The sequence below is a fragment of the Rhineura floridana genome, chromosome 2 (genome assembly GCF_030035675.1).
Source record: "Rhineura floridana isolate rRhiFlo1 chromosome 2, rRhiFlo1.hap2, whole genome shotgun sequence".
Lineage (NCBI taxonomy): Eukaryota > Metazoa > Chordata > Lepidosauria > Squamata > Rhineuridae > Rhineura > Rhineura floridana.
Window position 1 is genome coordinate 89,465,742 of NC_084481.1, and position 25,524 is coordinate 89,491,265.

A 25,524-nucleotide genomic window follows, 5' to 3' on the forward strand; every position below is an offset into this window, starting at 1 on the left:
AGGCAATGGTAAACCCCCTCTGAATACCGCTTACCATGAAAACCCTCTTCATAGGGTCGCCATAAGTTGGGATTGACTTGAAGGCAGTCCATTTCCATTTCCTCAAGGGGAATAGAGGTCTCCTAACAATTCTCAGCACCCTTAACAAACTGCAGTTCTCAGGATTCTTGGGAAAAGCCATGCCTGTTCAAAGTGGTATGATACTTCTTTAATTATAAGGTGCAGATGGCACCTAACTGCAAAAGAAATCAAACCTATCTTATTTAATTTGTAAAATTAATGTACTGAGCCTATCAAAAATCTAGAAAAAAATATACCTGCAGAGAATGTCATGGACTGAAACCAGGAATCTATCCTAACCAGAGAATCCCTGCTCTGTAAAGATGAGGAAGATACTTGCAAGGAGCACCATATTCCTTTTGTGCTAGACTTTCATCCAGATTTTCCTAATTGGACAGAAGTCTGAAAGGCATGAATAAGGTTCTTCACCTGGTGCTGAAAATTAGGTCGAAGTGGGTCCTACGTGAGCCTCCCTGGGGAGGGCATTCAAAAGATTGGGTTCCACCACTGAGAAAAGCCCTGTGTCGCACCATGATTCACTTCATTTCTAAAAGCAGGGGGAACCAAAGAAGGGTCTCCAAGGAGGATCTTCACATCTGGATGGGACAACTTCACGATAAAGCATTGGTTACAGTCTTACAGACGTGGGCATATTTCCGACAGAAAAACCATCTTATCCTGAGACACTAGAAGCATGAGAGAACTTCTGGATATACAGGCTGAAGTATTAAGTCCCCCTGTATACTTAACTTGGAGGTTAGCACATAAATATTTATCTTTTTTGTTGTTTTCAGAATCTTTCTTCTGTCTGTTGTAATGCCCTAGCCTACACTTCTCTCCTCTGGGTTCTCAACCTGGAGAATATGCACTCAAGATCTGGATTGGGATACAGTTGCCTACATCGTGGTCTATCTCTGACACAGTCTCATTTTCTCACTCCCCCTTCTACATAAGCATGCTTTTTTTAGGATAATGTGACTGAGTAATTTATACTGACGGGAGGTTTGTATCGAGTCCAACATTCTCTGAGAAATCAATTGTTCTTTCATACCAGTCAAATTACTTTTGGATTTATCTAGAACTTCCAAGTCCAATTTGCAATAAGGAAGAGCTATTAGTGAGCTCTAGCCATGGCTGGTGTGTCTCTTCTTCCTGAGAAATTTGTCCCACCGTTCAGAGCAGGAACAGGCAGCGTCTTTTTTTCAACATGAAGGACTGTGCCAGTGCAGTATTATGAACTGGGTTGTGATGAGAAGGGCCTAGCCACTTTGCATATATTTTGTCCTACACCATGAGCGTAATATTTTCCTGTGCTTCACAAGAACATGGTAGATAACATGCTCACCTGAGAATGTCTTCTGGAGTGTAGAATCATAGAATCATAGAGTTGGAAGGGGCCTTGTAGGCCATCGAGTCCAACCCCCTGCTCACAGCAGGAAATCCACAGCTAGAGCATCTCCTGCAGATGATGATGATGATGATGATAATAATAATAATAATAATAATAAACTTTATTTCTACCCCGCCCTTTTTCCAATAGGACTCAGAGCGGCTTACAACTAAAAACAACACCAATTAAAACATACAGAAGTATACTATTAAAAAAGAATTAAACTATGAGAAAAATTAAAACCATAAAAAATAGGTTAAAAACAGCAGACAATTTAAAATAATAAAATCATATAATGTAGTCACCAAACCTATGACACTTAATCCTGGTCGTTCTCTATCCCAAATGCCCACTGAAATAAAACAGTCTTTACTTGTCGCCGGAAAGACAGCAAGGAGGGAGCTGATCGCACCTCACTCGGAAGGGAGTTCCACAGCCTAGGGGCAGCCACCGAAAAGGCCCTATCTTGTGTCTGCGTCATATGTGCTTGTGAAGGTGTGGGGAACACAAGAAGGGCCTCACCTGAAGATCTCAAATCCCGGACAGGTTCATGTAGGGAGATACGATCTGTCAAATAGCCTGGACCTGAGCCGTATAGGGCTTTGTAGGTCAAAACCAGCACTTTGAATTGTGACTGGAAACAAATTGGCAGCCAGTGGAGCTGTTGTAACAGGAGAGTTGTATGGTCCCTGTAACCAGTCCTGGTTAGCACTCTGGCTGCAGCTCTTTGTACCAATTTAAGTTTCCGAACAGTCTTCAAAGGCAGCCCCACGTAGAGCGCGTTACAGTAGTCTAAGAGGGATGTAACCAAGGCATGCATCACCCTAGTCCGATCAGGCAGCTCCAGGAACGGGTGCAGCTGGCGCACCAGTTTTAATTGGGCAAATGCGCTCCTGGATACAGCAGCAATCTGGGCCTCCAAATTCAAAGCTGAGTCCAGGAGTACACCCAAACTGCGAACCTGAGACTTCAGGGGGATTGCGACCCCATCCAGCACTGGTTGAATCCCTATTCCCTGATCTGCCTTCCGACTGACCAGGAGTACCTCTGTTTTGTCAGGATTTAATCTCAACTTGTTTGCCCTCATCCAGTCCATCACTGATGCCAGACACTGGTTTAGGACCTGTACGGCTTCCTTGGCTTCAGGTGGAAAAGAGAAATAGAGTTGAGTGTCATCAGCATACTGATGGCACCGAACCCCAAAACCCCGGACAACCTCTCCCAGCGGTTTCATGTAGATGTTAAATAACATGGGGGACAGAATGGAACCCTGAGGGATCCCATAGGTCAATGGCCAAGGGGTCGAGCAGGAGTCCCCCAGTATCACCTTCTGGGTTCAGTCCTCCAGGAAGGACTGGAGCCACTGTAACACAGTGCCCCCAAGTCCCATCTCAGCAAGGCGGCCCAGAAGGATACCATGATCGATGGTATCGAAAGCTGCTGAGAGGTCCAGTGGAACCAGCAGAGACACACTCCGCCTGTCCAGTTCTCTGCGTAGGTCATCCACCAAGGTGACCAGAGCCGTCTCTGTCCCATAGCCAGGCCTGAAACCAGATTGAAAGCTGTCCAGATAGCTGTCCAGCCTCTGCTTGAAGACATCCAGCGAAGGGGATCCCACCACCTCCCTAGGCAGTCGGTTCCATTGCCAAACTGCCCTTACTGTCAAGAAGTTCCTTCTAATGTCCAATCTGAATCTATGCTCCTGCAACTTAAAACCATTAGACCTAGTCCTACCCTCTGGGGCAGCAGAGAACAAATCTGTACCCTCCTCTATGTGACAGCCCTTCAGGTACTTAAAGAATGCAGTCATGTCACCCCTCAGCCTTCTCTTCACCAGACTGAACATGCCAAGTTCCTTCAACCTTTCCTCATAAGACTTGTTCTCCATACCGGCTATCATCCTCATCACCCTCTTCTGAACCCTCTCCAACTTGTCTATATCTTTCTTATAATGAGGCACCCAGAACTGAGCGCCTGACTAATGATGAGGCCTGACTAATGCAGAATGTAGTGGGACTATTACTTCCCTCGACCTGGAAACTATAGCTCTGTTTATACAGCCCAAAACCGCGTTTGCCTTTTTTGCCGCAGCACCACACTGCTGGGTCATGTTCAACTTGCGATCCACTACAATTCCAAGGTCCTTCTCACACGCACTACTGCTAAGCCGGGTATTTCCCATCCTGTACCCGTGCATTTTGTTTTTGTGGCCTAAATGCAGAATCTTGCATTTGTCTTTATTGAATTTCATTTTATTAATTGCAGCCCAATTTTCTAGTCTATCCAGGTCCCTTTGGATTTTATTCGTGTCTTCCATTGTGTTAGCTATCCCTCCCAGTTTCGTATCATCCGCAAACTTCATAAGGCTTCCCTCCACCCTGTCATCTAAGTCATTGATAAAAATGTTGAAGAGTATCGGCCCCAGGACAGAACCCTGTGGCACTCCACTCGAAACCTCCTTCCAGTCCGAAGCAGAGCCACCGACGACCACTCTTTGAGCACAGTTTTCCAACCAGTTGTGAATCCACCTGACAGTATTTCCATCTAGTCCACATTTGACCAGTTTGCTAATCAAAAGGTCGTGTACTCTTTATGTTTCAAATAAGGATAGTAAAGACATATAAAACAGGGTTCTTCTTGATCGTTCAGCAGAGGATTTCCCTTCCTCTGGTGATTCACATGGGTGAATTTGCATGTTTAATTATCATATGCCCGGTTGTGTCTTTGGTATGCATATAAGGCTCCACTATGCATACTGATACAAGGCTGATTATGTCTCTTAAAAGACATAGGAAGCTGCCTTATCCCAAGTCAGACCATTAGTCTATCTAGCTCAGTATAGTCTATACCAGCCTTTCCCAACTAGTGGGCCACCAGATGTTGTTGGACCACAACTCCCATCAGCCTCAGCCAGCATTGCCAATGGTCAGGAAAGATGGGAATTGTGGTCCAACAACATCTGGTGGCCTACTAGTTGAGAAACGCTGGTGTATACTGACTGGCAGCAGCTCTCTGGGATTTCAGACAGGATTCTTTCCCAGCCCTGTGCCAGGAATTGAACCTCAGACTTTTTGCATACAGTCCTTCTCCAATCACTGTAAAATGGAACAATTTTTGTAACTTATAATAGCACACCATCCAAAAGCAGCTGTGTTTTTCAGGATATAGTACTGTAAGAGCCTTATCTCTTATTATTAGGGATGACTGTTAGAGTCATTTGCATTTTAAACTGAATCTAGCAAAGCAGCACTTTCTGAAACAATATGAGAACCGAAACACAGCCATCTTTTGAAATTCACACATTTGAATTTTGCAATGCAGTTCACCAACCAAACTATGTTTACAAAAAAAATCATACGGCAAGGGCAAATGAGCATAAAGATGAATATATGAGTGAAAATAGCATACAACAGTGCATTATGTGACGAGAATATTGCTTGCAAAAATGTGTACATTAGTCATTACTGCCCACAAAAATGTGTTTATTAGCAGAAATTCACACTAAAATAGTGGAGAATTTTCGTGAGGATTTTTTTTTAAAAAATCGCAAATTGCTGCAGAAATGTGGAGAACTGAATATAAGATTGGAAAAATGAGAAACTGAGAGAACCAAAAGTGACAGATTTTTAATCCCTATTTATTATGCCTTTCAACATGCATACGATTTTGTGAATACCCCAGGGATTCTACCTATCTGCAGCACAAGTTGCATAAATATGATGTACATTCAATGTGCAGTTGACCTGTGGTTAAACATAGTGAGGAATAATTATCTAATATGAAGTGAATAGAACATGCTATCACATCCCTCAAAGCAATTCCTCTGGTGAATTTCAAAGGAGCTTCAAAGGAAATAAACAATGTTGTCTGCTGGTGATGTTCTGACAGTGTTCATATGTAGACCATGGAATTGGTTTAGAGGCTTGGCAAAAAATCACAAAGAAACAGAATAGCAAATGATTAGTTGCTTGCACATAATCACTAGTGCTGGCTAATCTGTGACTCACCTGTGTCAGACATCCTTTTACGTAAAAGGAGTTTTCATTGGACTTTTGATTTGGAATGCATGTAAGAATTGGTTGCTCATATAAAGACTCAAGGAAAACATTTCCATCAATGCCCCCTTCTCCCTGTAGCTTCCCCCCATCTCACGCTATTCTGAAGAGCCCTCCAAACTTCTGGAACAATTTTGAGGGATGTGGGAGGCTGCAGGAGAGAGTGGGAATTGGCAAAAATTGCCAACTCCTGCATCTCATTCCACTGATGGAAATCTTTGCTAGATTCAAGGGCTTTTCTTTCAGCAGAGACACAACTTTTGTCAGTGGAGGGCCAGCATTGTTTATATATATAATGTCAGAGTACAGTTTCATGCACTCCAAAGTTACAGCCCCCAATTAGCAAATGTTAGGCCCTGTTGAAGACAATGGCACAAGCTAGCCATCATGGCTCACACAGGAACTCGAGAAGAGCTCTGCTGGATCAAAGCAAGGGTCCTTCTGATCAAGCATCCTGCTTCTTGCACTGGCCAGTCCACAAGCAGGGAATGAAGGCAACAGGCCTCCCTGATTGTTTTTCCCCAAGCAACTAGTATTGCCTCTGACTGTTGAGTTTCCATTTTAGCCACTATAGGACATCCTAATGGACTAACAGGACATCCTAATGATTCCAAAAGTACATAGGTATAATTAACTTGCTCTGGACTGATCCATTTCCTGTGCTAAGGATATAAGAGTAGGAACAATGAAGAACAACAAAAAGCTTGCGTTTCCTGGCAGTCTTTGTTAACAGCATGTATTTTATTCTTGATACATATCAAGTACACAACTTGAGACATATCCATTTCTTGCGCCTTATAAATTTTAACTGGGTGTGGATGGAAAAATGCCCTTTTGGGAATGCAGATTCAGAAGTCCCTAGTTCCCATGGAAACTGGCTTGGAAAGGATTGGTGAGGCCAAGTTATAAGGGGCATAATCCTAGATCCCTCTGCAGTATTATTATATAGCCACTAGAGTGGCTGTATACTATAGCCAGCGTGGATTTTTCACATTCCGCAATGTTAAATGGAAAATACCCCCGCATGCCGTTCTGATGCTTCCCATAAACTCATTTCAAAACAAAACCTTACCAAACTTATAGTCCTGAACTCAGAAATGCTTACTTAACAACCCTCTAAATTTTCATGGCGATACACAAAACAGTCAGAGAGAATCAAGAGTTCAAACTCTAACAAGAGAGAAAAAAAACCCCAGAGGCCTTTTGGACTTTTTAATGCCAGAGTTCTCACAATCAGCCATGTTCACAGAGTACCTCTAATCCTAATGCTGACCTTGCCCCGTACTCTGACCTTCATCTTCTGCAGTTTAAAAGTTAAAAAAAAATCCCTGGCTGATTTTGAATTAAGTTAAGAAATTTTGGCTGGAACCCTATGATAGTGTTGGGCATGCTCAGTAAGAACCAACTGTCAGTGTTCTAAAAGCCAGACTCACAGCTGCTGGGCTTGCCTAATCAGGTAGCCACACACACACCAGACTTTGATTTCACTTGAGACAGTCATGACTTCCCCCAAAGAATCCTGGGAAGTGTAGTTTGTGAAGGGTGCTGAGAGGAAACCCCTATTCCCCTGACAGAGCTTCAGTGGCCAGATTGGTTTAACAGTCAGACACTCTGATTGAAGGTCTGTGAGGGGAACAGAGCATCTCCTAGCAACTCTCAGCACCCTTCACTAACTACACTTCCCAGGATTCTTTGAGAGAAGCCATGACTGTCTAAAATGAAATAAAGGCCTGGTGTGGATGTGGTCAGGGACAGCTTTGGTTTACATTTGGGTGGGAGGCTACATGTGCCTCCTGTAGAATAAAAAGGTGGGGGAAACACTGAAAAGCAATGATACTGTTCACAATGTTTTCCTTTTGGAAAGGAAAGGGGCTTCCCCTCTGCCCAGCGCCCACCCACCCAATCTCCTCCCCCCCTCCTTCTACCTTCCCTGCCCCTCCCCCAGGTCAATATTGGACTACAACCTGGGAGACCAGGGTTTGAATCTTCACACAGCCATGAAGCTCACTGGGTGACCTTGGGCCAGTCAGTGCCTGTCAGCCTCAGAGGAAGGCAATGGTAAAACATCCTCTGAATACCGTTTACCATGAAAACCCTATTCAAAGGGTCGCCATAAGTCCGGTCGATTTGAAGGCAGTCCATTTCCATTTTCAAACATGATTGCAAGAAATAAATCCCACTGAACTCAAAAAGTATGCAAATGATCAAACCCACCCTCCCTTCTCCTCCCTCCTATCCCCTCCCTCTTGCCCCCTACCTCCCCCTTCCTTTGCCCCTCCCTATCCATCCGTATCCCCTTCCAATCCCCTCTTCCCCCTCCCCTTCCTCCTCCCAATGGTCTTAAGCATGATTGCACGGGAGTAAATACAATTGAACACTATAAGCATGCAAATGATCAAACCTGCCCTCCCCTCCTGCTTCCTTTGCCCACTTCCAATCCGCTCCTTCCCCTTCCCCCTCCCCCTCCCCCATGGTCAGTTTTACCTATCCTAACCATGACTGCATAGGAGTAAATCCCATTGAACTCAATAAGCATGCAAATGATCAGACCTGCCTTTCCCCTCCTTCCCCTCCTTCCCCTCTCCTCTCCCTTCCTCCTCCCCTCCCCTCTTCCTTGTTCCTCCTCCTCTGCCCACTCCAGCCGTCCCCCTCCCCCCGGTGAATCCTAAGCATGATTCCACGGGAGCAAATCCCGGTGAACTCAATCAACATGCAAATGATCAAACCTGTCCTTCTCCTCCCCTCCCCCTCCTGTCTGCTCCCATCCCCCTCCTCCCCTCTGCCCTTCCTCCCCTACAACCTCCTGCTCCCCTCCCCATCCCCTGTGGTCAGTTTCACCTATCCTAAGCATGATTGCAGGGGAGGAAATCCCATTGAACTCAATAAGCATGCAAATGATCAATCCATTCTCAGCAAATTTGAACAGGATCCCATTTCTTACCTCCCAGATTAGAAAGCAGAGAAGTTCACTAATAGGCAAAAAAACTTGCAGGTTAAGAACGTACCTATAGCCAATAGATATTTCTATCAAACTGTAAAAAGCAAGGAAATTGGCAGCTATAGTGAATGCACCAGGGGAGCAGGAGACCTAACCTCCTCTCTGAGATATTGGACTGCCCTACAAATCTGTCAAAATGCAAACACAATTTGGGTTGGTCTTTCAGAGTCCAATCCACTTCCTGTGTAGCTTGGAAGAATTTGGTAACATGTGCCTCTGAGCATATGATGAGTGGTGGCAACACCTGCAATCAGCCCAAATAATAGAAAGAAGACATGTGCTGTGCTGATCTTGTTTTATCAGGGAGGAAGCAACATTATTAAGACAGTTGATATAGTTCAGATGGTCACTTTAAATATGTCTGATTTACTTTGCAATTTTCATGAAGTTTCCTATAGGAAATCATTTTCTTTTGTTTCTGTTTCTGTGAATATGTGAAGTACAGCAACACTTTGCAAAATTTACACTAAAAACTTCCAAAAATAATTGTGGCATAATGGCACTGACTTCTGCAGAATAGTCTCCAGTAGACATGAGGAATGTCTCAATTTGCACAAGATAAAACAGTGGGAGGTGAAATACATTCTAGCAAAATTCTAGGTGTGCTCTATGTTTTTAATTGACCATGCCTACCTTGCCTTAAATGAAGTGGTTTAAACATATCAGGCTGAAAACATGTCTGGTTTTACATCAAACAGCAGTTTTAGATTCAACTGTAATTGCACCCAAAATAGAAATAGAAAATAACCTCCATTTTGAAACACAAAAGGCTGTCTTCACCATCATATGACATTGACCAATAAAAAGGCTTTGAAATTAATAAAAATCAATTTGACACAGATTTCTAGGATGAATACTGAGGGAAATAATTTTTTTTTAGATTAGATTCTCTGTAGAAACATTAGTAAGAAAAGGCAAGAAGCAAAGTAAGAAGAACATCAACAAACATACAAAAATATAATTCTCCGTCTTTGGAGATGGCAGGTGTTGCCATCACTCACCATATGCTCAGAGGCACATGTTACCAACTGCCCAGTTTCCCTACTTTTTAACGTTTAGAAATAGCTGTTGGCTACAGGTACATTCTTAAACTGCAAGGTTTTTCCCTATATGAATTTTTATGTATTTTCCACTGCGTTCTATCAATATGTAAGATAGATCGAACTGAAATTGAGAGTTGGCAGACCCCCATACAAACAATGATGTTTTAAGAGTGAACCAGGAATATTCTATAACATTCAGGTAACAATATTTTCATATCACACTTCTCTTTCTAGCAACAGAGAAGGTGTTTCATTGTTCTACCCATTTACATATTAGGAAACTGAGGCATGGTGACTGTCCAAAGCCTGCAGTGAATCCACAGGTAAGGTTGGGTTGTTAATTTTTGTTTCTGGCAGGACTGTTGTTTAGCATGTCACTTTGTCAAGTGCTATTTTGTAAGGGAAGCTTTTCTAAGCACAGAGTTTCAGTGACTAGGAAGCTTTACCTGCTGCATTTCTGTTTGATGTTTAATTGCCAAAGGCACAAGATCCCTGCAAGAAAGAATGGTATGCTGCGTATCTAAGCTGTGATGCTAAGCCAGTCTCACAAGTCCCATTCAAGCAGTGTGTTCATTGCACAACACTGTTTTGTGTGTCTAGATTGGGGGAGGGATGAATAAAAATGAGACACAGCAACTGTCATTTTTTTTCATTTATGATTCTAAGTTGATTCCAACTGAAATTCCAGCCCAATAGAAAAATGCAGAGAATTGAGAGCATCTTTGACTTAATGAATGTATTACATTTCACTCTTCCTCTATCTGATATAGGATTGTCACAGACAGGCGTTAATGGATTTTCCTTTCTTTCTTTCTTTCTTTCTTTCTTTCTTTCTTTCTTTCTTTCTTTCTTTCTTTCTTTCTTTCTTTCTTTCTTTCTTTCTTTCTTTCACAATGGTTGTAAGATGGTTTATTTATGAATGCCTGAGTTCATCAATGTCAGCATTTCTGTTGCAGTGCTCCAGGGTGCTGGCTCTCGCCTCTGCCTTTGGAATCCATTCTGCTTTATCGGATTCATCTCTTACATGGACTCTGTGACTGAGATACATTCGATCGGTCAATGGTACTTCATTTTCATCAACAATTGCTTATCTCTTGGGGTAATCTCTGTAGGAGCCGTGTCTACAACAGAATGATTTGTTTAATTATTTGCACTGTCTGGATCTTACTTGATAGTGGGGGAAGGTTTGCGTGCACATAGGCATGCAGATATTTATGTTTCAAGAGCTTCAGCTTCCTTCAGAGCCAGTGAAGAATGTAAAAAGCATCCTTAGGAAAAATAAGTTTTACGATGGTATGCTGAAAGGTACAAGCTCAACTTTGCATTGGATTGCCTAGTGGGAAAATGGTGTGGTTAGTTTCTGGCTACATAAATTCTACTCAGGATGCTGCTTTGTAAAACCTTGTTTGACAGACATGGGAAACCTCATCCACAGCCCCCCAGCACTGTTCCCAGGATACACAAGCTCCCCCAGGCCATGGCCCTCCTCACTTCATCCCTGAACCAGGATGAGTTATTTTCATCTCTGTCCCAACCCAATAGGCAAGGAGGTTTAAATCTACCTGCCCGCTGTGCCATGATAGGAATGAACAAATTTGCCCTCCTCACCTGAGCTGCACAGATCAGCAAAGAAGAGGACATGAGCAAAGGACAGAAGGAATGATGTGTGTATAATTATAGCAAGTGTGTATGATTATGTCAAGAGTGTGTGTGTCTGTATACAGATGAGTCAAAGATGCAAATTAAGTGCAGCTCTCAGACATATGACACATTTCCACAGTTCCTAGCACTGAACCACTTGCTTGCCTAGGTATAGTCATTCTTTTCAATATTACTGCCTCTCTTCTCTATAATCTGAAACCCCTCTTACCCTCTGGCAGTGGTTCTGTGTGCTTAACAATAGCACCAAAGGCAGAAATTAAACAAATGAAGTTTACCTCCTCCATCATCATATCTCCATGTTAGGGAAAACTGTGTCTTCTGAATTTCTGCCTGTTGGATAGCTGTGATAAATACAGAAGTGGTTCCAGGAAAGAACAGACAGACAAGATTTCAGCTATAGCCTGTTGTCAAATTCATGTCTAAAATATGGGTGCTAAAATCCACTGCAGTCCTAATATTCTTTGTTTACTTTTGCTGAGATAAGAAAAATAGATATTGATACTTCTTTAAAAGATGAATCAGTATGAAAAATATTTTCCCCTCACATTGCATATGTGTGTCATAGTGATTCAAGTCTCTATAATTCCTCTTTCCTCATCCCCTGTTGCTGAACTGTTGCCAATTTTCTATGCGATGTTTCCCAGAAAAAGGCTTGGAGAATATTTTTTTTCCCCAGATGGCCAGTCTCCCTTTTTATACCTTTCCTTTCTGTATATTCAGAAGGAATAAAAATTTGCAGTCATGAAATTTCATAGATCCTGTGCTGTGTGACTGTGAGATTTTTCCAAATCACTTGCTCCCAAGATGGTCTGGCCAAGACTATTTCAAAAATTCTCCTCTTTTAATGTTCCTTCCTATGTGTTGAGAAGAACAAGAAAACTTTGTTGGATAAGGCACCACACTGCCAATTTTAAACTTGTCTGAGCACAGGATCAAAAAATGTAAATGTCACATTTGTTTTAAACTGTTTTTAGTATTATATTTTATATTGTTGTGACCCACCCTAGGACCATTTGGTGAAGGGTGGGTAATAAATTTAATAGATTTAATCATCATGATCATAAAAAAAAAAATTCTCCCTCCCTCCTGCCCCAGGCATTCACAAAAATTCCCTTGCTATCTCTGATCCAGGCTTCCTTGACTCCCGCTTGAATCCTTGACTCTGACCCATAATTGTTATCAGTTCTGTTTCTGGATTATTTTCTGGTGGGATATGACCTTTATCTTTCTGCTTCTGATCCTACACAGCTCTTGTCCTGTCTCTTGGATTGCTCCTCTGTAACCCTGTAAGCACATTCATAACTCAGAATTTTATAATATGGGCAGTTTTGCAAGTAAGTTGTAGCCATTTTAGCCAGTTGTGCTTTTAACTGTCATGGGTTTCCCCAAAGAATCCTGGGTGTTGTAATGTGTTGCAGGTGTGGAGGATGACTAATTAGAGACCTTAGCCTCTCTTCACAGAATTTGGCCAGGGAGAATGACTGTAAAACCTTTTAAATATTTTCAGTTGTTTGTGCTACATCTTTACAGCAACTTGCTGGTCTGTTATCATGATGCAAGGGCAGTGCGTAATGGAGACTAATGGCTCAACTGTACATTACACTAAATGAATAATTAACATAAGAACATAAGAACAAAAGAAGAGCCTGCTGGATCAGACCAATGGCCCATTCGGTCCAACATTCTGTTCTCACAATGGCCAACCAATTGCCCCTGGAAAGCCCACAAGCGGGACCTAATTGCTGGAGAAACTGGTAAACTGCATGTGTAGCTTGCCATTTTCCTCTTAACATGTAGTAGAATAGCGGTGGCCAACCTGTCACCCTCCAGAGTTTGTTGGACTCCAACTCCCAACAGCCCCATCCCACCATAGACAGTGGTTAGGGATGATGGGAGTTGCAGTCCAAAAATACCAGAAAGGCCACAGGTTGTTTACCCCTGCAGTGGAACTTAACTCGTGTCATGAGGCCATGAAGTTATCTATTTTTTCCACTGTCATTTCAGATCATTGGCTGCTACTAGCAGTGGTGGTGGTAGTGGCTGGGAAACACAAGGCATTGTGACATCACAGCACAAGGGCTGGGATCCAAAGGACTTCTTACTGAGTTCCACAAACTCAGACAGAGATTGGGCTTGTGTTTCTTAAACAGCAGCCCCCGAAACCACATGTCAAACCATTTTTGAACCTGAGGGGGAGTCTGCTGTTCAAAGGAAGAAAAGCCAAATGTCCCTGTGGACATACCCAAGGTATGTTCTTCAAGTTGTTAAGGAGAGGAAAATCTAGGGATGTTGGAGGAATTTGATGTCTATGAATTCTGATGCAAACTGACCTGATCCACATCTCCTGGACTAATATGTAGAACATAAATATCCTTTGGAATTCACCCTTCTCTGAATTTTGTGATACAATTCTTGGCTCAAAGAGCATACCCAAAAGCATGAAAAATGTTTATTTTAGGATAAAATACATTTAGAAAAATATGTTGAGGTCAAATATGTATTTAAACAGTATTTATTTATTTATTTATTTTAAAAGCCATTCTAAACCGCTTTATATTGAAAAGTCTCTAAGTGGCATACAAAAAAATGCAGCTGTTCTGCAGCTGAGACAGAAAAAGTATGTTGTCTCAGTTTTGTGCTAGGTGTAAATACAAATGCCCATGCAGATTTTTTTAAAATTGCAGATTAATGCAGAAATGGGGTGGAAGGGTTTTATGAGTGAACACATGCAAAACTGACATGGACTAGAAATAGACTGACCCCTCTGTTCCTATATGCAGCTACCATTTTCAGCAGCCAGTCAATGCCCATATAGTTAACTTCTAGCTTAGCCATAATCCTGTGGACCAAATCAAGCTGCAAGAGTTTACATCAACTGAAGTTTCATCCTGATGATAGCAAACTTCATAAGATCTTTTCCTAAATGGCGGTAGTTCCAGGGATAGACATGATTGCCATCCTGGGCTCCTTTATTGTGTTTTTTGGGGGGAGGGGGAAGGGCAGGATATACATTTAATAAACAATACATGATGCTTAGCAATATGGAGTAGACCGACAGAAGTGGCTGCTGTGCTGGCTTCCCTGCAGGTGGGTTGTTTTTGTTTACCAGAAGAAGGTGAGTGCAGTGCAAATGCACCAGCAGAAGCAATGGTTTGGCTCTGCCAACCTCCCTGCCACCTTGCTTCTGGGAATAGATCTAACCTGGCAAGTCTGTGGCACAACACCCCCGTAGCCTAAGGCAGGTAACTCTACCTTCGTTTTACTTCATTTTGGGTTCATCATGCTTTTTTCTTGTATTCTTTGCTTGGATCAAAAGAAATTTGTGTTTCTGGACTTAATTATTCATTTTATTAATCCTCCCCTCACCCGCCCATTAAAATTCCTGCTCACTGTCTCCTAGCAGCTAATCCTATTGTCAAGTAGGTTGTTTAATTTCCAATAGGTCATTACCAATGCTAGCAGGGTTCAAAAACATGGCTATTAATAGTGGCTGCTGATGGAAACATAGCAGAGTGGCTAAGCTCAACGTGTTGTATGATCAGCCATCACCTATGTGTGGTAGATGGAGAAACTCTCTTCCAGCTTGTGCATTGTTCCAGGTCTGACTGCTTGAGGTGAGAGTCTGCTGAGATTCCTGGATCCAATTAAGGCTTATCCAAATACACATTTAAAGAGTCCACAAACTATCATATTTTACATACCACTCATCATTTGCTTTGTTACACACACACACACACGGGGGGTGTGTGTCTCTGCTCCCCTGCTTGCTTAGCTCACCACCCCTGCTTGCTCCACTCGCAAGCCAGGAACTCCCAAACACAGACACACACGGACTCCCAAACACACATACACAACCCAGGCACCCCCAAACACACACACACACACACACACACACAGAGGTAACTCTCCAAAGCCCCTATGCCCCCAGGCAACTTCCAGAAGGCCCCCCGGCCTCTGTTTAGGCAGCTTCCTGGCCTCCTGCTTGTCCAGGCTGCTGCTGCCGCCACTGCCCCACCTCAACCACTTACCTGCCTCCTGCACTGTTGCTGCCACTAGTCACCGCCCCCATTCCCCTCCATCTGCTCACATGCTCACCCTCCCCGTTACCTGCTTGGTTGCTCACCCATTCCCTCCCCCTGCCACCTGCCTGTTCATGCTCCCTCCCCCACCTGCTGCATACCCCTGCCACACACTAGTGCCCCTCCTTCTCACCCGCTCACTTGCCTGCCCCCGCCCCCACCTATCATCCTTGCTTTCCTCACTTCCTTGCCTCGCTTGCCCACTGTCCTACTGCCGTGCCCTGCTCCCATGCTTGACAACATGATGGCTTACAAAAATATTAAAGGCTGGGTAAGCATCCTTTCAAGCCACTGATGAAGCTGCCCCCACCATCTATGAGTGGGTGTAGGAACCTATCACCATTCTCTCCATGTTATTCCTACCTCTGGTACCAAAGTTTCTGTTATACAAGTAATGTCCAGGAACACATCTACTTTGTTAACTAAGCTGTTACGGTATTGCTCCTGCTTGTGGGCTTCCCCTGGGCATCTGGTTGGCCCCTGTGGGAAACAGGATCCTGAGCTATTACTTTCTTTAAGACATTTCCTAGCTGACTTCCATTATATAAATATTTTCCTAAAGTGGAGTACAAATATGACAGAGGCCTTTGACCTAATTTTATTTATTTATTTATTATTTAAATCCATATATCCTGCCCACTTTCTGAGGAACTCAAGGCAGCTAACAGTACAAAAATATTTCAAAATACAGAACACTCCCCAATTTAAAGCCCATAATAAAAGACACACACAAACCTAACCCTATATTAATAATTCCAACAGTTAAGCACCAGGCAGAAAACAATCAGCCAATGGCCTTTTTGAACAGCCACGTCTTTACCACCTGACTTAAACCATGGACAGTATCAAAGTAGTTCCATGAGCACATGGACTTCTGGTTGCACAGTGAACCTTCTCTCCCTCTCCTCTCCCCCCCGCCAAATCTGGGTTTCCCTCAACCTCCAGAGAAGATTTGGAGAGAGAGATTTTTTTCAGGGGGGGTGCATGGGGAAAGGAGAGGGGGGGGAGAGGAGAAGTTCCATTGTACAAATGGAAATACTTCAGCTAATAGAACTACTTTGTTGGATACTGCCCCATATAACGGGTCACCCCCATGGTACCTGTGAGTGCAATGATACTCTTGATCATTTCCTTCCCCCCTCCCCCTTTGGTCAGGCAGTGGTGAGGGTGATTACCTTTTTCTCACTTGAAAAGATCATGGAGATTCTATTAGACAGATACTTTTTATATTTTGGGTTTTGTAATTTATATGTGAATAATGAATCCCAACATGCAATTATCAGTGTTTTTTAAAATCTCAGTATAAATATGTTTTAATATAATTAAGAAATGAGCTTTCAGCAAGTAGTCGGGTGTCACAACATCCTACATTTTCTATCATGTTCTGGATATAGAAACATTAAAGCAGGTTGATCCACACTAGAACTCAGGATCATCCAATTAAGTTAATTGGCAGGGGTTTCAGGACTGGTGGAAGGAAGTACTGCTTCACAAAGCACAATTAACAAACTAACAAAATCATAGTATCTAAATTTAACTGCCTTTTGTTCCATTGAAGTTGCATGTATGTAAATGTTCTTATGTCAAGGTCCACAAATCTGCTAATCTGGATTTAATTCCATGAATTTAGGAATGCTGACATGAATGAAGAATTCTGTGTTGCCATTAAACTCACACAACAAGATCAGGGAAATCATGAAAAGCAAGACATCAAGATGCTTGTTATGACACTTACTTACAGCACTCTGAATAATGAAAATTTGTAAAGTGACCTCAATTCAGCAACTGGTATAAAAAAATCCATTTCTATTTAGTACCGTTGACTCCAGATCTGCATTAAAAATGTGCAGCCATAAAGATGAAATCCCTTCCCTTTCTGCCTTTCTCCTCTCCCCAACAATAAAATGAAATTCTGTTGAAGTCTGATTAGGGAGACTCCACTGCACAAACTGTAATTTACAGAGTATATAGAAATGAAACCCTTGCCAAGACTTTTATGGGCACCACTTTAGATGATCAAGCCAATGCAGTATTTGTTCAGTCAAGGACATTAAATTCTGCTGAACAAATGGGTGGATTGTTAATGAAGTCTGATGTATTTCAGGGAATAAGAAGCTATAAATATTGTTCACTTAAACAGAGGGGAGAAAACCATTTCATTTTGTATTTCTAGATTTTAAAAAAGGAACATTGAAGATATGAGGGATTTTTGGCTGCACTAACCCAAGAGGGTACACCCAATGGTTTAAGGGCCAAACCAGAAATGATGTTAATATTATACATAATATACCTGCCTTTCTTTTTTTAAAATATAGCTGGAAAAGCAGTTTAGCGATAACTAAAAGACTGATATTAAAAAAAATGAAAGGTGAAATGGCACCCACTTCAAGGGCTATAGTGAATGGATGCTGAGCTTCAAATGGCCCTACCCACAGCAGCTTTGTCATGCTCACTATATGGATGGAACTTAGCAGGATATACACACAGAAAAAGTGGAATACTCCTGATAGAGTGGAAAGTCAGCTGCAATTCAGTTTATAGCTTAAAAATGGAATAGCAACGACTGGGTAGTGCTAGGAGCCACCCATCTGGGAGCAGCCTGAGATTCAGGTATAAGCATTCAATATGATGCCTTTTGTGCAAGCTTTTAGATTTGTGAATGCAGGATCGCCTTAGACAAGTGACTGTCTCCCAGCCTAATGGCTCTCATTTGGGTGGGTGGGATTGTAACAGGCTACGAACTCTGTGGAAAACACACACAGAAATCCACATTTAAATATATTTCAGAAACTATGCATTTAAATATATATTGTATCACAAAAATATGCATTTTACAACTTATTTCAGCACATTCCTTGGGGCAATTTGGAGAAGTGTGACTTTGATGGATAATTATGTTTCAATCCACACATTCATCCAGGAGAATCAAATTAGTTCACATCCAAATTCACAGAAATCACTTTCCTTAAGCATTCCTACTTTCAGGTCAAGCACTGAGACAAACGTTATCGTCTTTATTAGCATAAAGAAGGAACAGGGCTGGCTCCAGACATGCCGGGGCCCTTGGGCACCAGCTTGCCCCGGCACGCACGCGCACATGTGCCTACCTGTCTCTTGCAGTGAGGGAACTTCTTTCACCTGCCCGTTCGCTGGCTCCATCTCTCCTGTCTTTTGCAGCTGGGCGGGCTGCTACGTGCGCGCATCGCTGCCATCAATCAAGATGGCACCAGAGGCTTCAGCCCCTTAGGGAAACCTCAGCTGCCATCTTAGTTAATGGCAGTCCTGCATGCGCAGCCTGCAAAGCCTCAAAAGATAGGAAAGATGGGCGAGTGGAAGAAGCTCCCTTTCTGCGATCCACAGCAGCTACTCTGCTGCAGATCGCGGAAGAGGAGTGCTACTCCTCCCCCATCCTACTGAGAGGCCCCTCAGGGGCCTCTATGGCTCCAGAGGCCCTCGGCCAGGGCCCAACCTGGTTGCCTTTTGGGACCAGCCCTGAGAAGGAGGATGATTTGTGATATCAACAACCTGAAAATCTGAGTACAGCCCTAGGGCCTGCTGGGATGTTTTGTGTCTTGCTTGAGGGCACTAGGGCTGTGAACACACTAGTTGCCAGATCAAAACGTTTCCATTAGCCATACCTGGACGGGGAACAGGTTGATCTACCGATCAGTTGTGAAATCTCTTTGAAGCTTTTTTTTTTGTTTAAACTGCACTCAAGCTACTCCCACCAGGTTTTACAGTAAAAAGGGGTGGGGTTTGACTAGAGTTGTGGGGCCCCATTTTCAGAAGAGAGAGGTGGAGACATACTGAGACCGGCAGAACTGTGAGTGTGTTTCTACCCTAGGCTCATTTTGTGTGAAATGAGAAGCTCAGCTTTCCAGAGGCTCTCCCCTCCAGTTGAAATCAGTGCAAGGATGGCTGAGGGAATGCTGACAGTCAGTGGCATTGACAGTGAAGATAGGCATGCCTCATGCTTGCAGCTTCCTAAAAAGAATTTCAGACACCTGTCAAAATGGGGTGAATGAGATTTCTGTTTCTATAGTCTTGCAGGTAACAGACTCATGATACAATTTACAATGGAATGCTGATGTCTAATGGTGCTCTGTTTTGCATTTAGCTGTTGTTCTCTTTTCGTAACTCAGATAGAGAATTTTATTTGGGTTCCTCATTACCCAACTGAATTTCTTTCTAACTAGGCAGCCTTATGATCTCTCTCTATTATTACATAATAAAACATATCCATTGAAGCTAGTAATGGGGAAGAAATTCAATTCACATTTAAAGCTAAATTTATCAAATTTGCACTTTCAAAATACTATACAAACTAATCAGGCAGCCACAACCACACCTGACTTTAATTTCATGTGAGACAGTCATGGCTTCCCTTAGAGAATCCTGGGAAGTGTAGTTTGTGAAGGGTGCTGAGAGGAGACTCCTATTCCACTGAGAGAGCTCCAGTGGCCAGACTGGTTTAACAGTCAGCCACCTTTATTGAAAGTCTGTGAGTGGAACAGGGTGTCTCCTATCAACTCTCAGCACCCTTCACTAACTACACTTCCCAGGATACTTTGAGAAAAGCCATGACTGTCCAAAGTGAAATAAAGGCCTGGTGTGGATGTGGCCAGGGACGGCTTTGGTTTAAATTTCGCTGGGAGGCTACATGTGTAGAATAAAAAGGTGGGGGAAACGCTGAAAAGCAATGATACTGTTCACAAGGTTTTCCTTTTGGAAAGGAAAGGGGCTTCCCCTCTGCCCAGTGCCCATCCACCCAATCTCCTCCCTCCCCCTCCTCCTCCCCTCCCCTTCCTGCCCCTTCCCCAGGTCAGTGTTGGACTATGACCTGGGAGACCAGGGTTCGATTCCCCACACAGCCATGAAGCTCAGTGGGTGACCTTGGGCCAGTCACTGCCTCTCAGCCTCAGAGGAAGGCAAAGGAAACCCACCTCTGAATACATGAAAACCGTATTCATAGGGTCGGGATCAACTTGAAGGCAGTCCATTTCCATTTTCAAACATGATTGCAGAAATAAATCCCAATGAACTCAAAAAGTATGCAAATTATCAAACCCACCCTCCCTTCTCCTCCCTCTTGTCCCTTCCTTCCCCTTCCTTTGCCCGCATCTCCATCCCCTTCCAATCCCCTCCATCCCCTTCCCCCTCCCCTTCGTCAGTTTTACCTATCTTAAGCATGATTGCAAGGAAGTAAATACCACTGAACTCTATAAGCATGCAAATGATCAAACCTGCCCTCCCATCCCCCTTCCTTTGCCCCCTCCAATAAGCTCCTTCCTCTTTCCCCTTCCCCTCCTCCTTCCCCATGGTCAGTTTTTCCTATCCTAACCATGATTACATAGGATTAAATCCCACTGAACTCAATAAGCATGCAAATGATCAATCCATTCTCAGCAAACTTGCACAGGATCCCATTTCTTACCTCCCGGATTAAAAAGCAGAGAAATTCACTAATAGCAAAAAAAACTTGTGGTTTAAGAACATACCTATAGCCAACAGATGTTTGTATCAAACTTTAAAAAGCAGGGAAATTGGGCAGCTCTAGTAAATGCACCAGGGGAGCAGGAGACCTGAACTCCTCTCTGAGATATTGTACTGCCCTACAAATTTGTCAAAATGCAAACACAGTTTGGGTTGGTCTTTCACAGTCCAATCCACTTGCTGAGTAGCTTGGAAGAATTTGGTAACATGTGCCTCTGAGCATATGGTGAGTGGTGGCAACACCTGCAATCAGCCCAAATAATAGAAAGAAGACATGTGCTGTGCTGATCTTGTTTTATCAGGGAGGAAGCAACATTATTAAGACAGTTGATTTAGTTCAGATAGTCACTTTAAATATGTCTGATTTACTTTGCAATTTTCGTGAAGTTTCCTATAGGAAATCATTTTCTTTTGTTTCTATTTCTGTGAATATGTGAAGTACAACAACACTTTGCAAAATTTACACTAAAAAAACTCCAAACATAATTGTGGAATAATTGCACTGACATCTGCAGAATAGTCTCCAGTGGACCTCAGGAGTGTCTCAGTTTGTACTAGATAAAACAGTGGGAGGGGAATTATATTCTAGGAAAATTCTAGGTGTGCTCTATGTTTTTAATTGACCATGCCCACCTTGCCTTGAATGAAGTGGTTTAAACATAGCAGGCTGAAAACATGCATCCTCTGTTTTCCAACAGCTAGAGTCATTGCTAAAGTAGCAACATATTGGAATCAGTCTGGTTTTACATCAAACAGCAGTTTCAGATTCAACTGTTAATGCACCTAAAATAGAAATAGAAAATAACCTCCATTTTGAAACACAAAAGGCTGTCTTCACCATCATATGACATTGACCAATAAAAAGGCTTTGAAATTAATAAAAATCAATTTGACACAGATTTCTAGGATGAATAATGAGAGAAATAAAATTTCCTAGTTTAGATTCTTTGTGGAAACATTAGTAACACAGGAAAGAAGCAAAGTAAGAACACCAGCAAACATACAAAAATGTAATTCTCCATGTTTGGAGATGGCAGGTGTTGCCACCACTCACCATATGCTCAGAGGCACATGTTACCAAATTCTTGCAAGCTACACAGCAAGTGGATTGGACTGTGAAAGACCAACCCAAATGGTGTTTGCATTTTGACAAATTTGCAGGGCAGTATGATATCTCAGAGAGGAGTTCAGGTCTCCTGCTCCCCTGGTGCATTCACTATAGCTGCCCAATTTCCCTGCTTTTAAAAGTTTGATAGAAATATCTGTGGGCTATAGGTACGTTCTTAAACCGCAAGGTTTTTTGCCTATTAGTGATAACCTTTAATTTTAGCAGCAGCTTGCGGCTGACATCATTGTGAAGTCAGGTAACTGACATGTGGGCACTCCTGCCCATCTTCCAAATATGGCCCGTGAGGCCGCTGAGGATCCTGCTAAGGATCTGGCCTATGGAGCCAAAATGTTTCCCATCCCTGCTCTGTGACATGTGATTATTATTTTCATAATAAGATTGCTGCCCATAAAACTGCAGGAAACAAAGTTAATTCCTTTTTAGTTCTGTACCCCACAATCAACTTTAACGGTATCTAGCATAAGAAATCAACAACCCCGGACCTATTTGCCTGTAATTTAGCAGATCTCTTACCTAGGAGTACTTCTATGATGCTGTTTTCATACAAATTGCACATAAACCGGAGAAAATTAAGTGAACCCCTTTTTAACTATCCCAAAACTGTAAATGCTGCCCGTGCTGGAAAACCACTGCAACTATCCTTATGAAGTTTGGCACAATTCATCCACTCAGAAGCAGCTACCATCCCTGCACATTTCAAGCAATTCTGCCAACAAATAAATAAATTGATCCTTTTTTGGGGGGGGGGAATTAAAAGGTGCCCAGTAAAAAAAACACCACAAACTTTTTTATCTGTAATTTGGCAGGCTTCTTATCTAGGGACAATTCTCTCATGAGTGCTATTTTCAATGCAGCTTGAATTACTGACTAATATTGGATGTTCTGTTTTCTGATAAACATAATTGAATTTGTGGGTTTGTTTTGCAAATGAAAGAATTCAGTGCTTGCTAGGAATAGATTCCAATTTGTGTGGGCAGTTCTGGACAGCTTATGATTTGTGTGGAACATAATGAAATGCATATACAGTAAATAACATCAACCAACTGCACCTTATAAACAACTAGTTTTGTACCAACATATCTTAAGGTATTTTATGGAGTGTTCAAGCACTTTGTCAACAGACTTCAGAGCAGCTGTGATGGCGGGGAATCAAAAGTGAAGTTAATTGAATTTAACAACAGTCAAACTCCTGGAATACTGAATATCAAATTCCAGAATGTAGAGGTCAAATTAAATGTATGCTGTGCTCCGTATGCTCCTGTGGAAACATGTAAACAAAGCATTTGAATGATAGAAAGACCTAAAGAGAACAAGTAATTGAAGGAAGGATGACTAGACAAGTTCATGGTGTCTATCCATTCATCTGTTAATCCATCTAAATGGGTTGGGTACAAAAATCTTCCCAGGTCTGGTTTGCTCTTTGCCCTGGCATGCAAGTTGTACATGAAGTTGGCTAGAACTTTTGTCAAGGCTGAGCTGTAAGTAGGTATCAGAGAGAAGCCAGGAACTAGGAGCTAAACTAGGGAGTCAGAGCTCAGGAATGAAGCCAGGAATCAGAACCAAGAGCCCAAGCCAGGGATCAGAGTCAAGGACCAAGGCCAGAAGTCAGGACCAAGGTTAGGAGTAAGAGCTTAGGGACACACAGAAGCACATCAGAGCAAGGGAAATATCTTACTCAGGCAATCCCAGCCTAAACAGGACCCCTTTTATAGTCCTTCTAGACCAGGAGGGTCCACTGGGCAGAAAAGCTATCCAAAGCCTGAGAATGCTGTGTTCCAAGCTGCAGGTTCATCACATGGGGGGGTGTCACTGAACACAGAACCAAAGACTTCTGATCTCATCCCAGTAGCTCCTATCATCATGCATAGAACCACTAGTATGAACCAGGGTCTGTGTAGGAAGGTATCACTCACAGGACTGTCCAGTGTCTGTTTTCTGTTACATATTGTTTTGTTCATGCTAGAGCAGCAGAGGAGAATTTCCAGCCCATGGGCCTAATTTGGCATGGCATATATCCCAGTTTGGCTCAATAGACCATTCTCCACAAACTACATCCACCTGGTCTACACCTGGCTTTATGTGCGACAGGTATAGATGATGTGGGACAGGTATAGACACAGCTACAAGCTCGTGGCTCTAGCAGCTCGAGGCTCCACACACGAAGAGGGAGATTATGTGAGCTCAAGACTCACCTTTGCACCTCACTGCTTATGCAACCTGCACAATAAGACTCAGTGTGAAGCTGACCCTTTTAGGAAGGTCTAACTGCAAATCCAGAATATGTTTTTCGTGAGTCCCTGTGGAGTTCATTAGCAGGATCTGTATTATAGCCCAAATTCTACTTTAGAGATCTCCAGCTTTCATACATGTCATTTAAAGACTCACCACCATGTGCAGAAACCTGCAGTTACAAATCCATGAATTAATACTGTGTAGCTCCATATGTGTCCACAGTAATAAATGCAACAAAATGTTAAATACTAAACTGTAGAAGAAAGAATGAGTACCAATTAATTTTAAGGAAGCAAGGTTGGAGAATTCTCACAAGATACAATTTGAGTTATCTAGTATCTCCTTTCTTCCCCTTTTGTTGTATTCCACAGTCATCAGCAAGATGGTTTTCTTCATGATAAGAATTAACTGCTGCTTGCAATGGTTTGTATAGGTCATCTTGATAAACTGGCCGACGCAAGGAAGTTAACTCTCCCAGATAAAAATAGGTTGAACTCCTTACCCTCTGTTATTGCTGATGTCTTTCCTTTTCCTCTGATGCAATCAAATCAACATTGCATGAAAATCTAAAAATAAAGTCCCTTTTTATATAAAAAACCAACAGTGAAATGCACAGGGTCCCTTAGCAACCTGCTAAAAGTTGCCCAGAGACTCTTGTTATCAGCTAGTAAGAAATTCCACATCAACGCTGTAAATGTGTAAAGTTATAAACAACTCAGCAACAGAAGATGGAATCAATTAACATGCTTATTCATTGCCCCAGACCAACTGATTAAACAGTTTTGCATTTTGCTGAGATGATCTTCTGCCATTTAACCAAATAAGTTATTAAATGTAAATAAATGTGCATGTTTTCCAAGCCCCTTTTTGAGATGTTGAAGAAAATGTGAAATGACTTAACAATTGAATAAACAGAAGCTACTGCTCAGTGTTAGAAGGAAAATCCATTGTTCCTATCATTCCTTTAGTGTAACACACCAGAATCAAAAGGCAGCAGTCACCATGTCCCATCAGCCCAAGGACTAATGCTAGCACAGTGGGACTTCCCCCATCTTCTCCCCCTGCACCTGCCCCAAGCCATCCCCAAATCTGCTCTGGAGGGTTGGGGGGAAACCCAGAACAGATTTAGGGGGTGCATGGGGGAGGAGGAGAGGGGGAGAATGTTCAGTTGCACAAGGAGAAACGGAACATTCACTTAACGCTAAGTCAGATTCCACCCATAATAAACAAGTGTGCCTTTAAGTTGCAGTCTCACCAATTAAAACTGCCTATCAATGAATCAGCTAAAGTGTCGGTTGTTAATCTACAGATGAAACTAATTAAAACTTGAAGTCAAAGTCATTCGCTTTGTATCCTGGTGAACAACAGCAATGTTTGGACATA

The 25,524-nt window shown here is 42.5% G+C and overlaps 1 long non-coding RNA gene across 1 annotated transcript; it reads right to left on the minus strand.

The window, feature by feature from the left end:
* Positions 1 to 10,459: 10,459 nt before the first annotated feature.
* Positions 10,460 to 25,007, minus strand: LOC133378198 (uncharacterized). Its single transcript, XR_009760915.1, has 3 exons — positions 24,644 to 25,007; positions 11,484 to 11,549; positions 10,460 to 10,879 (listed from the first exon to the last, which is right to left on the minus strand). It is a non-coding gene; the product is annotated as an uncharacterized LOC133378198 (long non-coding RNA).
* Positions 25,008 to 25,524: the final 517 nt, after the last annotated feature.